Here is an 8956-nt window from a genome sequence, read left to right as displayed (position 1 = left end):
GACAACGTGACTGCCCTTTTACGTTTTTCCCTTTTTCCGTTTTATTGTTCTGACTTTTCTGAGATGTCCCGTTAGCAGAATGGAGTATATTTGAAACAAGGGACTGATGACCTTGCTGTTTGGTCCCTTAAACCTCAAACAACCAACCAACCAACCAACCATCAGATGGTAGAGCACTTTTCCGCGAAAGGCAATAGGTCCCGAGTTAGAGTCTCGGTCCGCCACATGCTTTTAATTTGCCAGGAAGTTCATTACATTTCCATGTTATTGCAATGAATGTTTCTGGCGCCTGCTTTTCCATTGGTTTCTGAAGGCTTTCCCCAGACATTTTACGCTTGACAGTGTTTCTAATGATTTATCACAATAATCTGATAGAACAATGATGATTCTTCCAGCCTATTTATAAACAGTTAAATCACTGTGTTGTGTGTGTGGAGTGATAGATGGAAACTAGCCGCGTGGTTGCTATTGTGCGACCGTTAACTGATACGTAAGATTGGGGGGGGGGGGGGGGAAAGCAGATTACACTCAGGTGAGTTTGTTGAATCTGCACAAACTGTGTAACGCAATCTTGTAATTGTCCTGATATAAATCCTACGTGTTGTGACTAGCTTCTCACATAATTGATTCAGTAAATTAATTGAAGTTCCCCTGCAATAATGATGATGGGAAAGGATTCTGGTGAGTGTGTCTGTTTAATAGATGAGTGCCCTCCTGCAAAGTAAGTTACGTTTATTTTCTTTAAATGGAACAAAAATTGGTCATCAACTTGTACAGGGAACAATAATGTACATTAACGTAAACCAAACATTTAAATAGTCCTCACTTAAAAGAGGTGTTGGTTAGAACCTTGTATAATCGACTAGTGTTTCTCTACTGCGACAAGGGGGAGCAAAGAGAACAGGCGAAATGTATAACATCGATAAAGAAGTGGGTAATCGGTTGCAGTACCATGGTATCACCCAATGGGGCAGAGTGGGTCTACAGATGCAACCGCTGGAAAACCTCAGTTCGAATTTTGTGCGACTGAAAATCAAATGGAAACCCTATAGGCGAGAGCTGCGTGTATTAACGACAGCACGGCGCAAGGCGGTGTGCTGGTGACGGCTGCTGCTCGTGGTCGGCTGCTGCATGGAGATGTCGAAGAGCGAGAGAGAGGAAAAAAAAAACATTTTCTGTCCGAGTGACCTCACAAGTAAAAATGTCGATGAAATTACTCTGCAGCAAGGGCGGCGAAGTACGCGACAGACTTCCGCAGCGGCCAGGAACCAGCTCCCAAATTCTCTTCCGTCCTGCACCCAAAGAACAGCCGCTCCACTGTGCCAGAACTCGGCCAATCGTCGCTGATAAACAGAGCTTTCGCCAGTTATGGCCTTACAACAAATTAGTCAAGACTCTCACTACCATACTCCGTCAACCTAGGGGCCAATACCATTCCTTCCGCCAATTCCCGACGGCGACTGCAAGTGTGTGCTCACGTCAAAGTCAAACAGCCTAAGGTAGCCTCCACCCGGACTTTCCGCGGGAATCTGCATGGCGGCGGGTGCCAACGAAATATGGTAACTGGGGTACTACATGTGACGCCATTTTGTCGGCTATTCCGTGAAGCTCGGCAACCATTTCTCTGAAACGTCCCAAACAACAGCACAGCTGTGGTTCCGAGCTGGCGCGTTCCTGCCCAGAACGTGAGGCTTTCGTGAAAAAACTGCCCCCACCCATTATAAAAATGGCGGGCGTCCGTCACTCCGTCCCCTGAGACCCACCAGAGAGAAAGCCATCCGCCAGGGGTCGTGACTCTGCCTGGAATTTCCAGTGATAGGATGTTCCCCCACTGCCTGCTATTGTGAGCGGCCCGCATCCTCATAGCCCAAAATTTCCTGCTCGATTCTGCATAAAATGAGCAGAATAACGAAATTCAATCATCTTACTCTCGGTCTTCTACATGCTGGTACATAGCATCCGATTACCTACTTTGCATTACAGTGTAATATGGTAGCAAAATGACATTAAAATTGCATGAATGCAAATTCAGATTTTAGAAATTCAAATAGTCTGGTTTGATGGCCCTTTACAAGTGCATGAAGAGGACAGTTCCTTTTCTAAATGCTGAAGGTCAGCAGTTACTCTGTGGAAGAAATATACTTGAAACAATGTGTTAACACCTGCAGTACTTAGCCATAGCTTCCAAAACAGAAGTTGCCGTATGTTCTTCCCTTACTTGTCACCAAAGCGCAAATGCGGAGTTCCAGTGATGCGTTCATAACAAAGGGGAATTGAAGAGTGTGGACATTTGACAAGATTAACATGTGAACACGCTACATTATTTGCAATCTGCCCACACTGCCGTAGTCAGATATCAAAAGCCAGAGGTTACGTTGTCCAGACCTTTGGTGCGGGCTGTTCCATTCGGCTGTGTTCTAATCACTGGACTGAAACTCCACATTGGTACTTCGACGGCGATTGAAGTGAAAAACGTACGTCACGACGACACCACCACGTCTGTTTTTGCATATACTCTATGACTGCCAGTACTGCTTTTGTCATTATATAATTTCAACCAATTGTTTAGCTTTTTTTGTCAAATATACCTTATTTACGGATTTTGTGAATTGCTGTACATAATTCTTTCACACGGTGTTGTTTGTTCAGCGAATTGTGCTTCTCTATACGTGTTTGAATTCATAAACATACAAACTTCGATCATGCACAAATGCAGTTTTTTTACACATACATGATCTTGGTGGTTGGTGGAATACCCATCTCTATATTTTAAACTGGTTTCAGCATTAGTAACTTGAGTACTTTCCTTGCAAGTGGTCTCTGTAATAGCTGAGGAGATCAGCGAAGTTAAATGAACAACATGAAAAACTACTAAGTCCTGAACCAAATTAAGACGTAACACACTTTATGAGTGTCATATACGGGGCACTGTAGATCAGTCACATTGTGGATGACATACTGGTTCATTGTCACACTGTCAGTGTCAGGTCATCTAGCCACCTTCTATCTGTTACCATAATGATATCTGTATGTGGTTCAGTTCATCGCTATTTATCACAGCATCATTTAATTCTGCTCTACTTAATTTTCACTGATATTTATGGGAATGTATTTCAACTGGCATCCATCTTCACTGCTGGTATATCACGTACACAGGGCGTGTAAGAAAAGTAATGAGGCTGAATTTTTATCTACCAGAGTTTTTTTCTTCAAAACACAATACTGTCCCCTTCAAAGAAGTTCCCTTTTGCAACTACATACCGGTGGAGGCGTTGTTCCGAGTCTTGGTAGCAGCGCTGCGGCACTGCTACTGGTAGGACCCTTAATATGTCGGTCACATTGTTTTGAATGTTTTCCAGTCTTACATTTTTTAATTTCGCAAAAAGAAATACGTCAGGTTTCAGATCGGCCGAATAAGTGGCTTGTGGAACAACAGGAATGCCTTCTGACGCCAAAAACTCGGTGGTCAGAGTGGCCGTGTGAAATGCAGTGTTTTCATAATGAAGCATCCAGTTAAGTACAGTGTGAGATGTCACTCGATTCACCCTTTTCCTGAGCCTTTCAAGGCCATCTTTATAAAAACATTTGGTCAACAGTTTTTCCTAGAGGAACAGATTCCTTATGCACGATACTCCTACTGTCAAAAAAGTAAATGACATTGTTTTGATCTTTGATTTGCTCATTTCAGCTTAGTTTGCCGCATACTCAGGATCCTACTCAGATATACAAGATTCATCAGCTGTGATCAAACCACTGAACCACTCGTAGTCATTGGCAGTCCTCTCAAAAAGATCAATGCATACGTTTCTTCGATTGTCCTTCTGCTCAGCTATGTGTTTTTTGGCACAAATCTTGAGGCAAAATTTGATGCACAGTGAAAGTTTTTAACATGGCACCCGTATTGTTAAATGTCGGTCTGACCTCAAAAGAGCACGCACACCCTCGGTTTTTGAAGTTTCAGGCCTCCCTGAGCGAGGTTAGTCTTCAACGTGTACTTGGCCTTCCAAAAATGATTTGTGCCAGTGAAAAACTTGTGCTCTCGATGAAGAATGTTCTCCGTAGTCCCTTTTCATAACACGCAACAAAAACATAACTTCCTTGATGGCTGTGCGGAGCTGAAACTCGGACTGAGCTTCTGGAAGGTATGAACACGCAAGTCAACACAAGTAGAATAATACAGTGTTGCCAAATCGCCCGCAGTGTTGTAAGTCTCATTACCTTGCTCACAAATCACGCACATATTGTGTCTGAGACGTAAACCGTCAATTTACCTTTGTTTGGTTGTAAGCATAACTTCACACAAACCCAGTCTGTTTCAGTATGGTCTCAAGCACACGATGTATTGAAACAGGACAGTGGAGCCCAGCGCTACAGTGGAAGCTGTGCCAATCGACGTAGGCCGCAGAGCCGACAGCTCAGCACGGGTGGACGCAGCAGATGGTGTCGCCGCAGCCTGTGCTGCTGCCTCGATGGGAACACCTGCAGAGCGGAAACCCGCCTCAGCGAGACGGAGATCTCGCCGCCGCAAGCTGCCCGAGACCAGGTACGTCGTCACCAGACTGTGCGTGTCGCAGTCAGGTGAAAAACACCTGGGATGACAATTTGCGGCGATATAAAACAGAACGATAACACAGATTTAGTTGTAGGTGAAGCAGGTGGAAGACTTGGATTCGTAAGTAGGATGCAGAGAAAATACTGAGGAGACTGCTTAAGAAACACTTGTGCGACCCGTAGTAGAACATTACTCAAGTATGTGGTTTCCCTATCGAATGCGACTAACGGGAATATTGGATTTATGCAAAGAAAGGCAAAGAAAGGCAAAGAAAGGCATGACAGGAAACAAAGATGAAATTTAAACAGTTATTAACTCATAATGGTAAATTCTCCCACTCCTGTGATGAAATTTGAAGTGGGCCTATTGTCGATGAACCTACAGTAAGTAAATTCTGTGCCAGTCACATTTACAAAGTGTCTTTCAGGTATGGTCAATTTCCTGAAAGTGAAACAAATTCATAAAAAAAGGGCGAAACACACAATGCAGAAAATTTCTGACCGATTTCTTAGTTGTCAGATACAACATCAATTAAGTTCGTGGATGAATGATAATGTGAGGATAAATTATACTCACATTTGTTACAGTGCCAAATTTCAGGCCCGTCGTATCTTGTCCAGAGGTACATCACAGGAACTGGATTTTTAATTTCATAATACAGACGCTTCTTCACGAGATCAGAGAACAGTTTTATAACATATTTTGATGTGTCTTAGCAGTAGAAATTTATCTCAACTTTATTTTCTGTGCTAAAGAGAGCGTCTACACACGCATCTTTTTCATGCTCATAAACAAATACTAACTGCGCAGAATCTTCTCCGATTACAGTATCGTGGCAAGGAGACTGACCCTCGATGTTCTCACCGCCATAGCACGTGGCTAAGTTGCTGGCCTAAATACTGAGAGATTTCGTCAGGGACAAAGACCAAGTTCCACGGTAATTTATTACAAGAAAGAGGAAACTCACACTATACGAGAGAAGCTTTTACAGAATTTGGCCATTTATAGACGGCTTAGAACCTAAGACAATGGTACAATCTTTTCCTTTTTATCTTCCCAGAACTTCTCCATGTGCTGGCATATAGCCTGCCTCTGTTCATTTGACATCACCCTCCTAGGTTGTGAATTTCGTTGTAGGACAGGAAATTTTACAGTATTGACCTTTAGCCTGAAACATCCTCTGTTCTGTATGGTGTTTTCTCCGACCCTTTCTTGTCTCTCCCAGCCATTCCGTGGTATTTTTTAATTTCAAAGTGAAGTTAAAAATTTCCTTAGCTAGCCTGGTGTCATTCATTCTATACATATGACTGTAAAATTTTAATCCCCTCTTTCTTACTTTATCCGTGAGTATTTCTATGTTCCTGTATAGATCTTCATTTCTTCTCTTCTTCCAGTTGATATTTTTCTGAGTATTTTCCTTTCTTTTCCATTTCTTTTTGTTCATCTCTTTTAATCAGTGTTAGGCATTCGGATCTGTAAGGGCTTCCGGTTTCATTACTCATGCATAGTGTTTAATTTTTGCCTGGAAATCTTTCATTATATCGGTTATGGGTGAGTTTGTATGCTAATTCCACTTTCTTCGATCTTCCCTTACTTGTGGTGTTATCTAAACCATTTGATTGTATCCATTCTCCCAAATACCTATCAACTCTTTTGATGTGACCGTATTGGGTTCGTATATATTTTTCTCTGTTGTGTTTAAGATCATCTTATTCCATTTTCTTATACCAGTAATCCGATTTTAGCTGCAATTTTGTGAAGTGTTTCTATGATTATCGTTGCATGTCTTGTTCTTAGAAATTACTACAATATATTCAGTAAAAGCGAGACTTTTCACCTCAAATCTTCCTCTGCTAGATGGGTGTTTTTCTCTTGTTCTTTATCCCACTCACTCATGACCTTGTCTACAGATTGAAGAGAATCGGTGAGAGCCCATCACCCTGCCGAACGCCTGTGTTGAATCTGAAGGGTTCAGAAATTTTTCCTAGAAATTTAATTTTTGAAGTTGTCTTTGAGTGTCTGTTCGACTAATTGTGTGGTGGTTTTGTCGCTACCTGCTTCTTACCGCGCGTGCGCTGAGGTCATCAGTTCCTAGACTTACAAACTACTTAAACGTACTTACGCTAAGAACAACAGAGGCGAACCCATACCCGAGGGAGGACCCGAACCCCTGGTGGGAGGGAGTTCTTACACTGTTAGGAATACTGTCTGTCTAAAGATAAGTATGATTTTTTGAAATCAATGAATGTAACGACCGTGTTTAGGTTCCGTATTGTTCTGATCCTGAAGATAGTTTTAAAATCAAAAATTTGCTCTGGGCACCATCTATTTTTTGAACCCTCCTTAGTACTTGCCAGTTGTGTTTTCTGCTATGCTATTCAGTAGAGCTTTGGACATAATTTTGTAGATGACTGAAAGTAGAGATACGCGTCTATGATTGTTGGTGTCTGTCCTGTCACCGTTCTTATGTAGCGGATGAATTATGGCTTGTTTCCAGTCTTCTGGTATTCTTTCTGCTCCCAGTAATCTTTAATAACCTCATAAATGGTTTCAGCTGCCCGCTTCCCTCTGTTTCCACATCTTAGCTAACGTGCTGTCTTCACCTTGCGCTATGTTGTTTTTCATCTGTCCGATGTATTGTTCAATTTGATGCAGTGAAGGTGGTTCTGAAGGTGAGTTTTCCTTTTGAGGCCGTTCGAAAACTGATAGTTTTGTTGGTTCCTCGCAGTTTTCAATATTCTAGCAACTCAGTTGTTTTTGTCGTTGGTAATCAGTTTGTCTGTTGAATCTTTGAAGTGGTTCGTCGTCTTGTAACCTGTTACTTCTTCTTTGGAAAGTTTGTAGAAGTACCTAGTGTTGTTCTGTCTGAAATTTGTTTCTATTTCCTATAATCGTTTTATTTCTATGATGTCTGTTTTATGATCTCAGGGAGTGTGTTCAAGTTTCTCTCTTTTTTGCGGAAGTTTCATTTTTTTCCAAGCAGTTAGTCTGTTCTATCACTTCGTCACGTATCTTATTCTACCATCAATGTTTGCTTTTTCTTCGTGATTGCTCTAGTTCTTTCACAGTTTCTGTCATTGCTTCTCTGATTTCATTCCAGTTTATCTTCTTCGTGTAAAGCTTTTTAACGAATTCGTTCTTGTTCTCTGACAAATTTTGTCAATTTTATGGAATTTTTAATTTGGGGTTTAGTCTTTTAGGTCGAAATTTGGCTTTGATTTTGTGGTGTCACCGCCAGACACCACACTTGCTAGGTGGTAGCCTTTAAATCGGCTGCGGTCCGTTAGTATACATCGGACCCGCTATAAAATAAATAAAAATAAAATGGAATAAAATATTAATGATTAATTATTCTGTATGTATGATGATTGGTTGTAAATGGTATTTGCTTATCTGGAACGTGGACGTTTAATTATTCGGTATCAGACGCTTGACAATGGCTATTTGGAAAAGGCAATGTAACTCGTAGTTGACCGTGAAATAAAACTGAAATAATCGGACTTCGTAATTAAATCGTTTCCAAAGACTGCTGCGGTAGGTACGGACTCATGATCTAATCTCAACATTACAATGATTTGCCAGCCATGCCAATACGTCGTACAGAGGTGATTGTCTACTAAACATAAAAAAGTTACACAGTTAGTTAAATCAGATATATTCAATGAAATAGCCTACAGTTCATAATCCTATTTACTTTTATAAATATAAATTCATTACAGAATCGAGTGCCTAGTGTGGTTGCAACTCGCAGTATTCTTCTATAACATGAAAATATGGCGGTGTGCCAGACAATAAAATAAAATACGTGCTTCTCGCACCACTTCTACCTGAGCTCTCTCTCTCTTAAACAGACATAAGAGTAACGTAATTATTCTTTTGTCTTTATCAGCGACACAGCGCTGCAGTTGTGTGCCATAGGCTTTATTTATTAGTCACTGATTATTTATTTAATTAATATTTCGCGTTTCCGCGGAAACTCACGCTCGGCATGCAAATGTGCCTTTATACCGCGTGTCGCCACTATCAGTGATTGCAGACAGAGTGCCGCCACACGGCAGGTCTAGTCTAGAGACTCACTAGCACTCGCCCAGCTGTACAGCCGACTTTGCTAGCGACGGTTCACTGCCTACTTACGTTCTAATTTGCCGAGACGATAGTTTAGCATAGCCTTCAGCTACGTTATTTGCTACGACCTAGCAAGGCGCCATTATCAGTTACTATTGATATTGTGAATCATGTACCGTCAGGAGTGACTTTCATCATTAATGGATTAAAGTTAAGTATCAAACTAATTGCGTCCGCTTTCTGAATTCTAATTCCTTGTCATGTTCCAGACGTCAAGTCAGTAGAGTCCTTCCCTCCTCACGCCAGCCTGCGTGAGCTAAAGCGCGTGCATTTCGGCCC

This window comes from Schistocerca nitens, chromosome 2 (assembly GCF_023898315.1).
Source record: "Schistocerca nitens isolate TAMUIC-IGC-003100 chromosome 2, iqSchNite1.1, whole genome shotgun sequence".
NCBI classification, from domain to species: Eukaryota; Metazoa; Arthropoda; class Insecta; order Orthoptera; family Acrididae; genus Schistocerca; species Schistocerca nitens.
This window is presented reverse-complemented; position numbering follows the sequence as displayed.